Here is a 17,379-nt window from a genome sequence, read left to right as displayed (position 1 = left end):
ACATTTCTTCCTTCAAAATGTTTTTGAAAATTAAAGGACAAACTATAAACTACTGGAAGAAAATGCAAAACACACCTTTTTGCAAAGGAACAGTGCTCAAAATTCATAAAGTTTTGTGGTTTGGTTTGTTTGTTTTAGAGAGAGAGAGAGAGAGAGAAAGAGAGAGCAGGCAACTAAGGAGGAACAGAGGAAAAGGGAGAGAGAATCCCAAGCAGGCTCCATGGCCAGTAGGCAGTCCAAAGCGGGGTTTGATCTCATGACCCTGAGATCAGGACCTAAGCCAAAAACAAGGGTCAGTTACTTAAAGGATTCAGCCACCCAGGTGTCCTTTCGTTTGTCTTTTTCTTTCTACTTTTCTTTTCTTTTTTTCCCTTGAGGAGGGAAGAAACTCATAACAATAAGAAAATAAGGTCACAATTAAAAACAGGGTTTGGAGGAGGAGTCAAGATGGCGGAGAAGTAGCAGGCTGAGACTACTTCAGGTAGCGGGGGATCAGCTAGATAGCTTATCTAAAGATTGCAAACACCTATAAATCCAATGGGAGATTGAAGAGAAGAAGAACAGCAATTCCAGAAACAGAAAATCAACCACTTTCTGCAAGGTAGGACTGGCGGAGAAGTGAATCCAAAGCGACTGGAAGATAGACCGCGGGGGGAGGGGCCGGCTCCCGGCGAGCGGTGGAGCAACGGAGCACAAAATCAGGACTTTTAAAAGTCTGTTCCACTGAGGGACATCACTCCAGAAGCTTAACTGGGGTGAAGCCCAGGCGAGGTCAGCGCGGGCTCAGGTCCCACAGGGTCACAGAAGGATCGGGGGTGTCTGAGTGTTGCAGAGCTTACCGGTATTAGAACAGGGAAGCCGGCTACAGAGACAGAGCTGAGGAGTGAGCTCTAAACTCGGGGTTACCTTGAACCGGTCGCAGGCTCGGTCAGCTCGGAGCGCGGCCGGAGGCCAGGGTGACGGGAGTCATTGGGCGCTGTTCTCTGAGGGCGCACTGAGGAGTGGGGCCCCGGGCTCTCGGCTCCTCTGGGCCGGAGACCGGGAGGCCACCATCTTCACTCCCGTCTTCCAGAACTCTACGGAAAGCGCTCAGGGAACAAAAGCTCCCAAAAGCAAACCCAGCAAACCTGAGCGGATTACTCAGCCCGGGCCCGGGTAAGGGCGGTGCAACTCCGCCTGGGGCAAAGATGCTTGAGAATCACTAAAACAGGCCCCTCCCCCAGAAGATCAACGAGAAACCCAGCCAGGACCAAGTTCACCTACCAAGGAGTGCAGTTTCAATACCAAGGAGAGCGGCGGAATTCCAGAGGAGAAGAAAGCAAAGCATGGAACTCATGGCTTTCTCCCCATGATTCTTTAGCCTTGCAGTTAATTTAATTTTTTTTCTCTTTTTCAATTTTTTTTCTCTTCTTCTTCTAAATTTTTTTAACTTTTACCGTTTTCTTTTTTTAACGTTTTTTAAATAGTTTATCTAATATATATATATATTTTTTTCCTTTTTATATTTTTTATCAGCTTTCTTTTTTTAATAGTTTCTTTTTTTTTCTTCTGAACCCCCTTTTTTTCTTTTTTAAAGATTTTATTTATTTATTTGAGAGAGAGACAGAGAGAGCATGAGTGAGGAGAAGGTCAGAGAGAGAAGCGGACTCCCCGAGGAGCCGGGAGCCCAATGCGGGACTCGATCCCGGGACTCCAGGATCATGACCTGAGTCGAAGGCAGTCGTCCAACCAACTGAGCCACCCAGGCGTCCCTTCTGAAACCCTTTTTATCCCCTTTCTCCCCCCTCACGATTTGGGATCTCTTCTGATTTGGCTAAAGCATATTTTCCTGGGGTTGTTGCCACCCTTTTAGTATTTTACTTGCTCCTTCATATACTCTTATCTGGACAAAATGACAAGGCGGAAAAATTCACAACAAAAAAAAGAACAAGAAGCAGTACCAAAGGCTAGGGACCTAATCAATACAGACATTGGTAATATGTCAGATATAGAGTTCAGAATGACGATTCTCAAGGTTCTAGCCGGGCTTGAAAAAGGCATGGAAGATATTAAAGCAACCCTCTCGGGAGATATAAAAGCCCTTTCTGGAGAAATAAAAGAACTAAAATCTAACGAAGTTGAAATAAAAAAAGCTATTAATGAGGTGCAAACAAAAATGGAGGCTCTGACGGCTAGGATAAATGAGGCAGAAGAAAGAATTAGCGATATAGAAGACCAAATGACAGAGAATAAAGAAGCTGAGCAAAAGAGGGACAAACAGGTACTGGACCACGAGGGGAGAATTTGAGAGATAAGTGACACCATAAGATGAAACAACATTAGAATAATTGGGATTCCAGAAGAAGAGGAAACAGAGAGGGGAGCAGAAGGTATATTGGAGAGAATTATTGGAGAGAATTTCCCCAATATGGCAAAGGGAACAAGCATCAAAATCCAGGAGGTTCAGAGAACCCCCCTCAAAATCAATAAGAATAGGTCCACACCCCGTCACCTAAGAATAAAATTGACAAGTCTTAGTGACAAAGAGAAAATCCTGAAAGCAGCCCGGGAAAAGAAGTCTGTAACGTACAATGGTAAAAATATTAGATTGGCAGCAGACTTATCCACAGAGACCTGGCAGGCCAGAAAGAGCTGGCATGATATATTCAGAGTACTAAACGAGAAAAACATGCAGCCAAGAATACTATATCCAGCTAGGCTATCATTGAAAATAGAAGGAGAGATTAAAAGCTTCCAGGACAAACAAAAACTGGAAGAATTTGCAAATACCAAACCAGCTCTACAGGAAATATTGAAAGGGGTCCTCTAAGCAAAGAGAGAGCCTAAAAGTAGTAGATCAGAAAGAAACAGAGACAATATACAAAAACAGTCACCTTACAGGCAATACAATGGCACTAAATTCATATTTCTCAATACTTACCCTGAATGTTAATGGGCTAAATGCCCCAATCAAAAGACACAGGGTATCAGAATGGATAAAAAAACAAAACCCATCTATATGTTGCCTACAAGAAACTCATCTTAAACCCGAAGACACCTCCAAGTTTAAAGTGAGGGGGTGGAAAAGAATTTACCATGCTAATGGACATCAGAAGAAAGCAGGAGTGGCAATCCTTATAGCAGATCAATTAGATTTTAAGCCAAAGACTACAATAAGAGATGAGGAAGGACACTATATCATACTCAAAGGAACTATCCAACAAGAAGATCTAAAAATTTTAAATATCTATGCCCCTAACGTGGGAGCAGCCAACTATATAAACCAATTAATATCAAAATCAAAGAAACACATCCACAATAATACAATAATAGTAGGGGACTTTAACACTCCCCTCACTGAAATGGACAGATCATCCAAGCAAAAGATCAACAAGGAAATCAAGGCCTTAAATGACACACTGGACCAGATGGACATCACAGATATATTCAGAACATTTCATCCCAAAGCAACAGAATACACATTCTTCTCTAGTGCACATGGAACATTCTCCAGAATAGATCACATTCTTGGTCCTAAATCAGGTCTCAACCATTATCAAAATATTGGGATCATTCCCTGCATATTTTCAGACCACAATGCTCTGAAGCTAGAACTCAATAACAAGAGGAAATTTGGAAAGAACCCAAATACATGGAGACTAAACAGCATCCTTCTAAAGAATGAATGGGTCAATCAGGAAATTAAAGAAGAATTGAAAAAATTCATGGAAACAAATGATAATGAAAACACAACGGTTCAAAATCGGTGGGACACAACAAAGGCAGTCCTGAGAGGAAAATATATAGTGGTACAAGCTTTTCTCAAGAAACAAGAAAGGTTTCAGGTACACAAACTAACCCTACACCTAAAGGAGCTGGAGAAAGAACAAGAAAGAAACCCTAAACCCAGCAGGAGAAGAGAAATCATAAAGATCAGAGCAGAAATCAATGAAATAGAAACCAAAAAAACAATAGAAGAAATCAACAAAACTAGGAGCTGGTTCTTTGAAAGAATTAATAAGATTGATAAACCCCTGGCCAGACTTATCAAAAAAAAAAAAAAAAGGAGAAAGGACCCAAATAAATAAAACCATGAATGAAAGAGGAGAGATCACAACAAACACCAAAGAAATACAGACAATTATAAGAACATACTATGAGCAACTCTACGCCAACAAATTTGACAATCTGGAAGAAAAGGATGCATTCCTAGAGACATATAAACTCCCACAACTGAACCAGGAAGAAATAGAAAGCCTCAGCAGACCCATAAGCAGTAAGGAGATTGAAACAGTCATCAAAAAACTCCAAACAAACAAAAGCCCAGGGCCAGATGGCTTCCTGGGGGAATTCTACCAAACATGTAAAGAAGAACTAATTCCTATTCTCCTGAAACTGTTCCAAAAAATAGAAATAGAACGAAAACTTCCAAACTCATTTTATGAGGCCAGCATCACCTTGATCCCAAAACCAGACAAGGATCCCATCAAAAAAGAGAACTACAGACCAATATCCTTGATGAACACAGATGCGAAAATTCTCGCCAAAATACTAGCCAAAAGGATTCAACAGTACATTAAAAGGATTATTCACCACGACCAAGTGGGATTTATTCCAGGGCTGCAAGGTTGGTTCAACATCCGCAAATCAATCAATGTGATACAACCCATTAATAAAAGAAAGAATAAGAAGCATATGATACTCTCCATAGATGCTGAAAAAGCATTTGACAAAGTACAGCATCCCTTCCTGATCAAAACTCTTCAAAGTGTAGGGATAGACGGCACATACCTCAATATTATCAAAGCCATCTATGACAAACCCACCGCAAATATCATTCTCAATGGAGAAAAACTGAAAGCTTTTCCGCTAAGGTCAGGAACACGACAGGGATGTCCGTTATCACCACTGCTATTCAACATAGTACTAGAAGTCCTAGCCTCAGCAATCAGACAACAAAAGAAAATTAAAGGCATCCAAATCGGCAAAGAAGAAGTCAAACTATCACTCTTTGCAGATGATATGATACTATATGTGGAAAACCCAAAAGACTCCACTCCAAAACTGCTAGGACTTGTACAGGAATTCAGTAAAGTGTCAGGATATAAAATCAATGCACAGAAATCAGTTGCATTTCTCTACACCAACAACAAGACAGAAGAAAAAGAAATTGAGGAGTCCATCCCATTAACAATTGCACCCAAAACTATAAGATACCTAGGAATAAACCTAACCAAAGAGACTAAGTATCTATACTCAGAAAACTAATAAAGAACTCATGAAAGAAATTGAGGAAGACACAAAGAAATGGAAAAATGTTCCATGCTCCTGGATTGGAAGAATAAATATTGTGAAAATGTCTATGCTACCTCAAGCAATCTACACATTTAATGCAATTCCTATCAAAGTACCATCCATTTTTTTCAAAGAAATGGAACAAATAATCCTAAAATTTATATGGAACCAGAAAAGACCTCGAATAGCCACAGGAATATGGAAAAAGAAAGCCAAAGTTGGTGGCATCACAATTCGGGGCTTCAAGCTCTATTACAAAGCTGTCATCATCAAGACAGCATGGTACTGGCACAAAAACAGACACATAGATCAATGGAACAGAATAGAGAGCCCAGAAATAGACCCTCAACTCTATGGTCAACTCATCTTCGACAAAGCAGGAAAGAATGTCCAATGGAAAAAAGACAGCCTCTTCAATAAATGGTGTTGGGAAAATTGGACAGCCACATGCAAAAAATGAAATTGGATCATTTCCTTACACCACACACAAAAATAGACTCAAAATGGATGAAGGATCTCAATGTGAGAAAGGAATCCATCAAAATCCTTGAGGAGAACACAGGCAGCAACCTCTTTGACCTCAGCCGCAGCAACATCTTCCTAGGAACATCACCAAAGGCAAGGGAAGCAAGGGCAAAAATGAACTTTTGGGATTTTATCAAGATCAAAAGCTTTTGCACAGCAAAGGAAACAGTGAACAAAACCAAAAGACAACTGACAGAATGGGAGAAGATATTTGCAAATGACATATCAGATAAAGGGCTAATGTCCAAAATCTATAAAGAACTTAGCAAACTCAACACCCAAAGAACAAATAATCCAATCAAGAAATGGGCAGAGGACATGAACAGACATTTCTGCAAAGAAGACATCCAGATGGCCAACGGACACATGAAAAAGTGCTCCACATCACTCGGCATCAGGGAAATACAAATCAAAACCACCATGAGATATCACCTCACACCAGTCAGAATGGCTAAAATTAACAAGTCAGGAAATGACAGATGCTGGCAAGGATGCAGAGAAAGGGGAACCCTCCTACACTGTTGGTGGGAATGCAAGCTGGTGCAACCACTCTGGAAAACAGCATGGAGGTTCCTCAAAATGTTGAAAATAGAACTACCCTATGACCCAGCCATTGCACTGCTGGGTATTTACCCTAAAGATACAAACGTAGTGATCCAAAGGGGCACATGCACTCGAATGTTTGTAGCAGCAATGTCTACAATAGCCAAACTATGGAAAGAACCTAGATGTCCATCAACAGACGAATGGATAAAGAAGATGTGGTATATATACACAATGGAATACTATGCAGCCATCAAAAGAAATGAAATCTTGCCATTTGCGACGACGTGGATGGAACTAGAGGGTATCATGCTTAGCGAAATAAGTCAATCGGAGAAAGACAACTATCATATGATCTCCCTGATATGAGGGATAGGAGATGCAACATGGGGGGTTAAGGGGGTAGGAGAAGAGTAAATGAAACAAGATGGGATTGGGAGGGAGACAAACCATAAGTGACTCTTAATCTCACAAAACAAACTGAGGGTTGATGGGGGGAGGGGTTTTGGGAGGGGGGTGGGATTATTGATATTGGGGAGGGTATGTGCTATGGTGAGTGCTGTGAAGTGTGTAAACCTGGCGATTCACAGACCTGTACCCCTGGGGATAAAAATATATGTTTATAAAAAAATAAAATTAAAAAAAAAAAAAACAAAAAAGCAGGGTTTGGACAGCTGCTTCACAAAAGAAGATAAATGGGTGATCCATAAGCACATGCAAAGGTGTTTAACATTACTACTGATAGGGAAATGCCAGTGAGACCTATGATGAGATAGCATCACATGTCTATAAGGTTGGATAAAAATGATGCCATGGCAACATCAGTTGCCGATGAGAGTGTGAAACACCTGCAGTTCTCACATATTTCTGGTGGGAATGAAAACCAATCATGGTGGAAAACAAATTGGTAGTATTTTATAATATTAAGCATACATTTACACCCAAACCAACAATCCTGCCTCTCTGAAATAATAAAAACAATGTTCACTCACAGATTGATGGCAGAGATATAGTGGTTATAATCACAATTACCCAAAACATAAATGCCCTTCAAGTGGTGAGTGGATTATCTGTGATACTGCTATACGGTGGAATACTGCTCAGCAGAAAGATTAATAAAAACACAAGAAACTACTGATATATGTGGTAACATAGACAAATCTCAATTGTACTATGCAAAGTGAAAAAAGCCAGACTCTAAAAGTTACATACTATATAATTTCATTTCTATGACATTGTAGAAAAAGTATAGATAAGTAGTTGCCAGTTTCTGACTTTGGACAGAGGAAAGTGACTGCTAAAGAAAATAGAGAAACTGTCATGTGATGGATATATGCAAAGTCTTGATGATTTCTTGGGAATATTCATGTAGTTGTATACCTAAGGGTATATTCTACTATAAATTCACCTCCATGTTCTTGATTTATTTATTTATTTTTAAAGATTTTATTTATTCATTTGCCAGAGAGAGAAAGCAGAATCAGGGGGAGCAGCAGGCAGAGGGAGAAGCAGGTTTCCCACCAAGCAAGGAGCCTGAGGTGGGACTCCATCCCAGGACTCTGGGATCATGACCTGAGTCAAAGACGAAAACTTAACCGAGCCACCCAGGGGTCCACATGTTCTTGATTTAAAACAAACATACAAAACAAATACGTTTACTGGAAAAGAGCATGGAAAAAACCATGAGAGTCAAGCAAAAGTGAGATATGTTCCTTGACAGCTTTAGAAAATACTTTTCATTGTTGGAAGTGTGGAATGGTAAACTGGGGCTTTGCTTAAGTAATTCGGAAATATATTTACCTACAGTTACATAGAGGCTCTCTAGAGAGATCTGGTGATCATGAAACTAAGGTTTCAATTCAAGTAGGAATTCAAGTTCAGTGACTCATTTGGTCTACTTTATTTTGATTTCTACTGTAATTTTATGTCTTGATTTTCTTGAAACATCTCTATTTATGCATTATTTAATAATTCAAAATAAAAGTTGTTTTCTATGAAGTTTAGGTTTTAGGACTACACTGAGTGCTTAATACCTTCTTTTTCCCTGATATTGGGGTTTTACAGTTTTATGGGGACCCTAAGGTAGTTGTCCTCTTGGGGTTTTTTGGCTGGCTTTCTGGGGGAGGGTCCTGCTGCATGGTTTTTCAGGAAATCTTGCTTGGGTTGAGTCCTCCTGTCCCCTATCAAGGGGCTGGGCTCTGAGGAAACCTGTTTTTCAGGCTTTTGTTCACTGGAGGGCTTTTGTTTTTGTTTTTGTTTTTTCCCCTTGGCCACTTTTGGTGGTTCTTCAGAAGTTTAGAGGAAAGCAAACTACACCCAGACCTCCATCTCAGAAAGAAGTCTCAGTCTGTTCCCCTCTGGGTGGGGCAGAGCATATCCTCCTCTGCCACCTCCCACCAGCAGAGCTCATCCCTAGCCACCATCTCAGGGGTTGCAGGAGCTCCCGCTTGTCTCTGTACTCCAGTGCTGTTAAAACCATGAGCACAAATATCTGTTCATGTCCCCTGCCCATTTCTTGATTGTATTATTTGTTCTTTGGGTGTTGAGTTTGCTAAGCTCTTTATAGATTTTGGACACTACTTGTGGCGACATGGATGGAACTAGAGGGTATTATACTGAGCGAAATAAGTCAATCAGAGAAAGACAACTATCATATGATCTCCCTGATATGAGGAAGTGGAGATGCAAAGTAGGGGTTTGGGGGGTAGGAAAAGAATAAGTGAAACAAGATGGAATCGGGAGGGAGACAAATCATAAGAGACTCTTAATCTCACAAAACAAACTGAGGGTTGCTAGGCGGAGGGGGTTCCAGAGAGGGTGGTGGGGTTATGGACATTGGGGAGGGTATGTGCTATGGTGAGTGCTGTGAAGTGTGTAAACCTGGCGATTCACAGACCTGTACCCCTGGGGCTAATAATACATTATATGTTTATAAAAAACAAACAAACAATAAAACCACGAGAAATATTGGTTCAGAGAGCCCTCTTCCATTGGCTGCCTTTGCTGGGCTGCTGTCTGAGCAGGTCCAGACCAGTGGAGAAATCCCAACCAGGGATACCACGCTGAGATTTTCACATAGACCCGGGATGGGAGTGTTCAGACTCTCGCTGAAAATAGAGAGCACGGGCTAGTGCCTGAATGGACCCCTTGCAGAGGAAGATGTGGTGTGCAACTCAGACCCAGGTCGCACAGTGCACGGCAGAGTGCAAAAGGCTGTGGTTCTAGACAGCACTGGCTGGCATGCACCCAGACTCTCTCACGCGCAGGCAGCTGAGGGACCAAGGCCTGGAGGCTTCGCTGCAGTCTCTCTGGCACAGCGCCGGTCGTTCTGGGTCTGTGGGCTTAAGCCAATGCCCATAACTGCCCAATTCCACCAGTTTCCCCTTAAGATCTTTTGCTCCTTTTCACCTGACTCCAAGTTAATGCTGGACCCAATCACAGGGCACTCTGTTATTTGGGTATTATTTTCCAATGGGCTACTTTTGGTGGTTCCCTACCCCTTCTGTTTATCCTCCGATATCAATCCAAAATCAGTCAGATCATTCACACTCTGCTGCTTTAACTCACTGGCATCTTCTGCCCCTGTAGAGATCCAGAAGTCTATAATCCTCCATCTCAGGCTGATTTCATGGGTGTTCAGAGTGTTCTGGTAGATAATCAGCTCACTTTAGAGGAACTGTTGAAACAGTGTCTCCTACTTCTCCACCACCTTGCCCCCTCACCGTTTTAAATTATTAATAGCATTCTGTTTTCCTCTCCAAAGTGTCTCTATTTCAGCAACAATCACACTGTCACCCTACTTAAGTACAAATCCTGACAGATATAGGTAGAAGAACAGCATTCTCCCTATGGAGTTGCTAGGAAAAGGTGAGGTTCATGCTGAGTTTGCTTGGAAGAGAATGCTGTGTCAGGCTGAAATTAACTCTTATAGTTACAAAAAACGAAATGTGCGAGGTTATATACTCAGGGTCTTTAATACACTATCACATGGGAATTAAAAGCTTGCTGAACATGCTACAAATCTTGGTTAGCACTTTTTCACCATCAATTCAGTTACTTTCTTTAAATAGAAAATGAAGCCATTGATGAGAATTAAGTCTAAAACCATATTTAGCACTGGCCCCTCTGTATTCCTATTCCATGGAGCATCAACAGACAGCCAAAAACAAAGGAACAAATAAAAACAACAACAAGAAAAAAAAAGGATGATGAGGTCAATCATGAGCTCTTCTCCCAGGGTTTAATGAAATCAAGTTACAGACTCTTCCCTGTTCTTAGGTCATTGCTCGAAGAGCGGAAAGAAAGCACAAATTAGGGCAGTATTTAAACTATTCACTAAAAATTCCATTGAGAGGGAGGCATGGCCCCTTTTATATCCTACTCTGAGCCTTAAAGAAGTAAAATGAACTTGGAACCATTACTAAAGTCTAATGAAGCAGCTCTGAGGGTCGCAGGGAAGATGGCAGAGCTAGTATTTTCTCCCACCATTGGGCACAAAGACAAAGTCCAATGAATGGATTAGATATTGCCTTTTTTGAAAAGCAGATTAAAGATAAAGCAAGTTAAACCATTTTTGAAATTAGAAATCAAACTGTAATGTTTAAGACTATTTTAAACATATATCTTTGAAAATATAGATATTGACCCCATTTCCCTTCTTTGGGTCTTATTAAACCACAAAAAATCATTAACTTATTTCTTCTGCTAGGACATAGTCAAACATTTTGCTTAGAAAATTAATTCTCCAAATCCCTATGTGAAACATCTGAATTTTTCTATCTGTAGGTCTAACATAGACATAATTCAAACTGCAATTTGAAGAATTAGACAACCATTTGAAGAGCAGTTAATACTCAGGAAAAGCTGGCATAGTTCCAAAGCAGTATTCAGGTTGTAAGCTCCATTTGGGATATTTTGCTCAATGTTCAGTTATTCTTAGTTGTGAAGTGGGAGAGGAAACATAATTTACCCCAAGAAATAGGTGGGTCCCTTTTTAACAAAGCAGATATATAGTAAAGTGTTCCAGAAAATGTATTGAGGGAGCAGATTTTGGCAGAAAAATAGAATAGAGGAAGGTAGAATAAAATCTGTGCCAATCCCATCAGAAGCAGACTTACTTCATTATGTGGATTCTAATACCTGTTTGGGATCTGGCCTGGTGGGGCAGAAAAAAAGAGCATATTTTATTCTATAAAAAATGCATGGAATAAACCCAGTAAGTTTATGCCATATCAGTTGAGGGATATGACAGTATTTGACAGGAGGATCAACATTCCTTCAATAAATAAGCCTTGGCCCCAAATAAGTTCTCCCATTAACAAATATTCCATGTTAACCTAAATTTCTCCTAAAGCGTCACTGTAGGATTCAGTTAAAACATTTTTTAGTAATAAAGACAGAGAAATTAGGTGGTACAATAAAATATAAAACCAGCCTAGCAAGAATTTTGTACCAAAATTATCAGCACGAATCAAGGACACAAGCACCAACATGGATCTCAGAGACGACTCTGTTTTTTAGGAGGAGTGAGTACGAGGTTAAACAGGGCCATCATCCCAGGAATTATCTCAGGATACCAAGTTAAAGATAGTCAAATTTCAAAAATTGTCAAACTGCTAACTCCTGCTCCAGCTGAACACATTAGGATCTCAACAGAAATGACAAGTAACTATCGGTTCCATACACCTCTATGGAAACCCTGACAGTGAGAAGCAGAGCTGGAAATCATGTAAAAGGATATTATCTGTTTCACCTACACAGTTTCTACTAGACTAATTCACTAATCTTGGTCTTAGGACTTAGCTGTTTTATTGCTAACCTGCAATTAAAACTTATAAAAGGGAATAAAAGTGAAATTAATGCCAGAGATCCTTCAGAAGTCCTTTCATGTATGATACCCAATTTTCCCCAATTATTATTGTTTGCCTTCTTGTACAGAACATCCTGCAACATTTGTAAAGCACCTTTTAGAATCACAGTCAAAAAATAAAAGTGAGCCTCAGTGGTTTGGGGCCCATATAGATAGTGTCCTTAGTAGCAGATCATGGCTTTGATTTTCCCCAGTGGAATGTCATATCCAGAAAGAGCATGCGTGAATCACTTTTATGAGCTAAGTGTCTTTCTCTGCAGGCCACCTTGAATTCTTAATGACTGATTCAGTTTGGTGGCTAGAACTAGAGTTCTTTCTAGGGTAAGGTTATATTCAAGTAGCTTTCTTATGATTTCCTATATGGTTAACCATTAGAATTATTTCGACCCAGGGCATTTCATTTCTCTTCTCCATAAATTTGAATATATTCTTAATTTCAATGTGAACTTCTGGAACATACTTTTTGCACTTGTGATGCAGTACATGAAGACGTGGACTTTGGAGTCAGACACACCTGGATTTATTCCTGGATCTATTACTTAAGCTTTATAACCTTGAACATGTTAATATCTCTAAAGCATAACTTCCTTTTTTTTTTTCAAAAATAAGGGATGAAATGACCTATCTTATTGGAATTAGTGTAAGGATAAAAAAGATCATAAAACCTCTTGATCGGGTTCTTGGCTTGTATGAAGCCTTAAGTAGATGATAAGTATAGTAATTTGTTGGACCCTGTTACATTAAGCAAGCAACAGTAAACAGGGTAATAATTCAAGTTCAAAAATACCATCACAGTTCTAACTCAAAATTACATAAAAATTTGCTTTTATTTTCTTGCTTTTTCAAGTTTAGAGATCTATTCTATTTTCATATACATATACAGTTATGAGTTACTAATTGGAAAACTGCTATATGTGTGGCAATATGATAAATATTTGGGGTTTTATGATTCAAAACATTAATGGGTTTAAATCTATCTGAAAAGGAAAGATCAGGACATATTGAAGCTGTGAATAATCTAAATGTTACATACACACATGTTGCATTGTATAATAGGGAAAATGAAGATAGGAATTAAAAAGAAGAAAATGAATAAAGATCAAAATTTAATATAGTCAGAAGAGGCTTGATAAAGGACTTAGGGACCGGAGTATGATCTTGAAAAGCAGTTCTAACATCTATAACAGCTAGGAAATGGCTAATTGGTACAGTTTATGATGGAATGAATATATTATATCTCATTCACAGAAAATTGGACTTAAATACATATATATGTATACACACACACACACACAATCTCTTTCTTTCTTTCTCTCTAATATGGATACCATGGAGACCAGAAAATTTATGTTGCTTACTCAGGTATTTAATTACTAGTTAGTGGTAAGGCTTAAACTGGTATCTGGGTCTGTGCTCTTATTCCAGTACTTTTTTACTGCTATATGTTGAGTGAGAAAACCTTCAAAACCTTCTTGAATTATTCATATAAAATATGTACAATCCTATCTTATTGCATAAGTCCATTTTCATTTATAGATATTAGGACTATAAGACTTTTCTTACATTCAGCCATCTCAAGGACTAATCCCTGCACCATCAATTTCAGTAGTGTCCTAGAGAAGGATTCTACAGGTTACTTGAAAGTCTCAAATCTGTGTTCAGTGATGTCACCTTGGCAGCCTGAAAAAAGCCATGGTGGGAGTATTTACACCATGGGAAAAAATGAATGTTACCAATTATGGATGCTGCTGCTGCTTCTTCTTCTTCTTCTTCTTCTTCTTCTTCTTCTTCTTCTTCTTCTTCTTCTTTTTAATTCTGTAGTTTCAACTGATAAATATTTTCTAGCACACCACTCTTTGTAATAGTGAATTATATACAATACCACTATTAAAATGGCTAAAAGTATAAAATTATATATATATTTTTAAAGATTATTTATTTATTTATTTATTTGACAGAGAGAAATCACAAGTAAGCAGAGAGGCAGGCAGAGAGAGAGGAGGAAGCAGGCTCCCTGCCGAGCAGTAAGCCCGATGTGGGGCTCGAACCCAGGACCTGGGATCATGACCCGAGCCGAAGGCAGCGGCTTAACCCACTGAGCCACCCAGGCGCCCCTAAAATTATATTTTTAATGTCATATGAGTGGACTTCAGAGTGAGATATGGAAAAGTAAAAGAAGTAAAAATCTTTGAAAGAAAATGATGAAAATGGAGGAATTATTTTCTATCAGAGGATTCATAAGTAAAGAGGATTGATTTTGATATATAAGATATATATGAGCAGTTGTAGTAAAGTTTGTATTGTATGTATGTATGTAAATTTACACAAAATAAATGGAAGTAAATACCATGAATAGATTAAATTCTATCTCAGGAACACAAGGACATCACTGTTCCAAAAAAAACTATACATCTACTCTGTTATTTAACAATGGTGAAATATGAAAAAAACGTTTACTTCAATAGATGAAGATGAAGCATTTGATTAAAAGTGTCAGTAATTAGATACAATAGGATAATGGCATATGCAAGCTACATCTAGAAAAATTCAATACTTTCTTTTACATAAGTAAATGATAGCTACAAAATGTAATCATTACATATGACCAACAAAAATGCTTGATTTTATAAATATAAACATACACCTGAAATATGCTGCAAATATTAACCAGATACCACATTGTGGGTGATTTTATTTACTTCTTAGAATTTAAAATTGTTTAAAATTTCTCTACAGTGAATAATTTTGACTATGTTATGAAAATTATGAAAAGGAAATATAGAGTTCAGACCTCATTCACAATAACAACAAAAACTTAAAATATCCAAGAGTTTATTTTTTTCAAAAATTTATTTATTTTAGAGAGAGAGAGAGAGAGAGAGAGAGAGTGTGTGTGTGTGTGTGTGTGAGAGAGAGAAAGAGAGAGAGAGAGAGTGGGGGTTTGGGCAGAGGGATAGAATGTTCAAGCAGACTCCCTGCTGAGCACAGAGCCCAGTTCCCGGCTGGATCCCAGGAATGAAAAGATCATGACCTGAGCTGAAACTCAACAAAGGAGCCACCCAGGTGCCCCTCCAAGAGTAGCTTTAAATGAGAAGAAATTAAAATTTGATCAATCCTAAACATGTAAGAATAAAAAGGAAGAGTAGGAGAAGGAAGACAAAGAAGAAAGACAAGAGCAGAGGAAGAGAAGTCAAGGAATAACATGAATTTTACTGAAGTGTGGCATGAGACAAAACTACAAAGAAAAAAATAACCTTATTAGTAGTATCTTTGTGGTATGACCAAATGGGTTCTGTTTTTTCTCCATACTTGAAAAAATGTCTTCCCATTTTTTAAAGCATGCACGGATTATTTCAATTTTATCTTTAATATTTAAAGAAAAGATGTTATATAGCTTACTTTCTCAAATGTTTTAGGACTTCTGGCAGGAATTCTCCTCAACCACACTGCATCCCCAAAGTTTTTTATATATGGCTGATCCCCACCATAATTTAGGTCTTGGAGGTGATCCTTGACTGTTTTCTCTAACATGAACCAAGAATAATAGGCATTCCTGCATCATCTTTGTTTCTTTTATTGTCCTTACCACAATGACAAGTACTTATTAACTTAGTTATGTACATGTTAAATGTCTCTTGTTCTCTCACTTATCATTAACTCCAGAAGGGCAGTCAGCTCTTCTGTTTTCTTCACCAGTATAAAATCAATTGCCTAGCACATGACACATTAGGTAGGACCTCAATAAATAAATTTGAATGAATAATGTAAATGAGGAAATTGTAACAGAGTTTGGAGGTATAACTGGTTCTTTTTCCCTTTCTCCTGCTAGAGGCACGAGGAAATTTTTCTCCACTGTTAACTATGAGGACCTGGTAGAGCTCCTGGAGGTAAAACTCACAAATGCATGGAGGCTTCCCTTGCAGTTTGTTTTTGTTTTGGGGGCTTTTCCTCCCTTAGGGTTCTTATCAGAGTCATAGCCATGCTAAACCTTCAAGTAATACACTAATTACAGTTTCAGTTTCCCAACCCCAGGACTGGTGTATGTGGAAGTTTCTGTTCTGGAAGGTTGTAATTGTCTGCATCTGCCTGTCTGTCTCTCACGTTTTAGGGGCAGGGGTTTGTCCATGAACACAGTCTCTGAAAAATCCAAGGAGAGTTGCTTATTTTTTCAGCTTTTTACTTGTTAGGTTGGAGTGACAGTTTCTTTTTTTTTTTTAAAGATTTTATTTGTTTATTTGATAGAGAGAGATCACAAGTAGACAGAGAGGCAGGCAGAGAGAGAGAGAGGGAAGCAGGCTCCCTGCTGAGCAGAGAGCCCGATGCGGGACTCGATCCCAGGACCCTGAGATCATGACCTGAGCTGAAGGCAGCGGATTAACCCCCTGAGCCACCCAGGCGCCCTGGAGTGACAGTTTCTAGCCTCCTTATTTGTCAGACCAAACCAGTTATGCTTTTATTTGAGAGAGGGAGAGATAGAAAGTGAGGGGAGAGGGGGGCAGAAAGATAGGGAGAGAAAGAGTCCTAAGCAGACTCCCCACTGAGCATGGAGACTGACATAGGGCTCCATCTCACGGCCCTGAGATCATTACCTGAGCCAAAACCAAGACAGCACCACCCAGGGGTCCCCAATTATGCTTATTTTTTAATCAACATCTTCAAGTCTCACAACTCTTACCTTTCTTTTCTTACTTGCCTTTCCAATGATCACCAGATAAATCACTCACTTAACAAAAGTTACAAAGTACCTACCGAATTAGATAAGGCCTCTGCAAGCTGAAGGGACTTGAGTAATAATTTGTAGCCAAGATATATAATGTACCTGCTTTCATGATTTTACATCTAGTGGAATAAACCCCAGTGAATATCTTCCATTTCTATTACCTGAATGTTCGATGTACTTAATAAACCACTTGGTCACTGGATTATATCTTTTCCATGTAGAATATGATATCATATAAGAATATATTTTTTAAAGATTTTATTTATTTATTTGACAGAGAGAGAGAGAGATCACAAGTAGGCAGAGAAGCAGGCAGAGAGAGGGGGAAGCAGGCTCACTGCTGAGCAGAGAGCCCGATGCGGGGCTCGATCCCAGGACCCTGAGATCATGACCTGAGCCGAAGGCAGAGGCTTAACCCACTGAGCCACCCAGGCGCCCCTCATATAAG

The sequence above is a fragment of the Lutra lutra genome, chromosome 3, assembly GCF_902655055.1.
Source record: "Lutra lutra chromosome 3, mLutLut1.2, whole genome shotgun sequence".
In the NCBI taxonomy this organism is placed as follows: domain Eukaryota; kingdom Metazoa; phylum Chordata; class Mammalia; order Carnivora; family Mustelidae; genus Lutra; species Lutra lutra.
The sequence above is the reverse complement of the archived record's forward strand: the minus strand, read 5'-3'. Positions refer to the sequence as shown.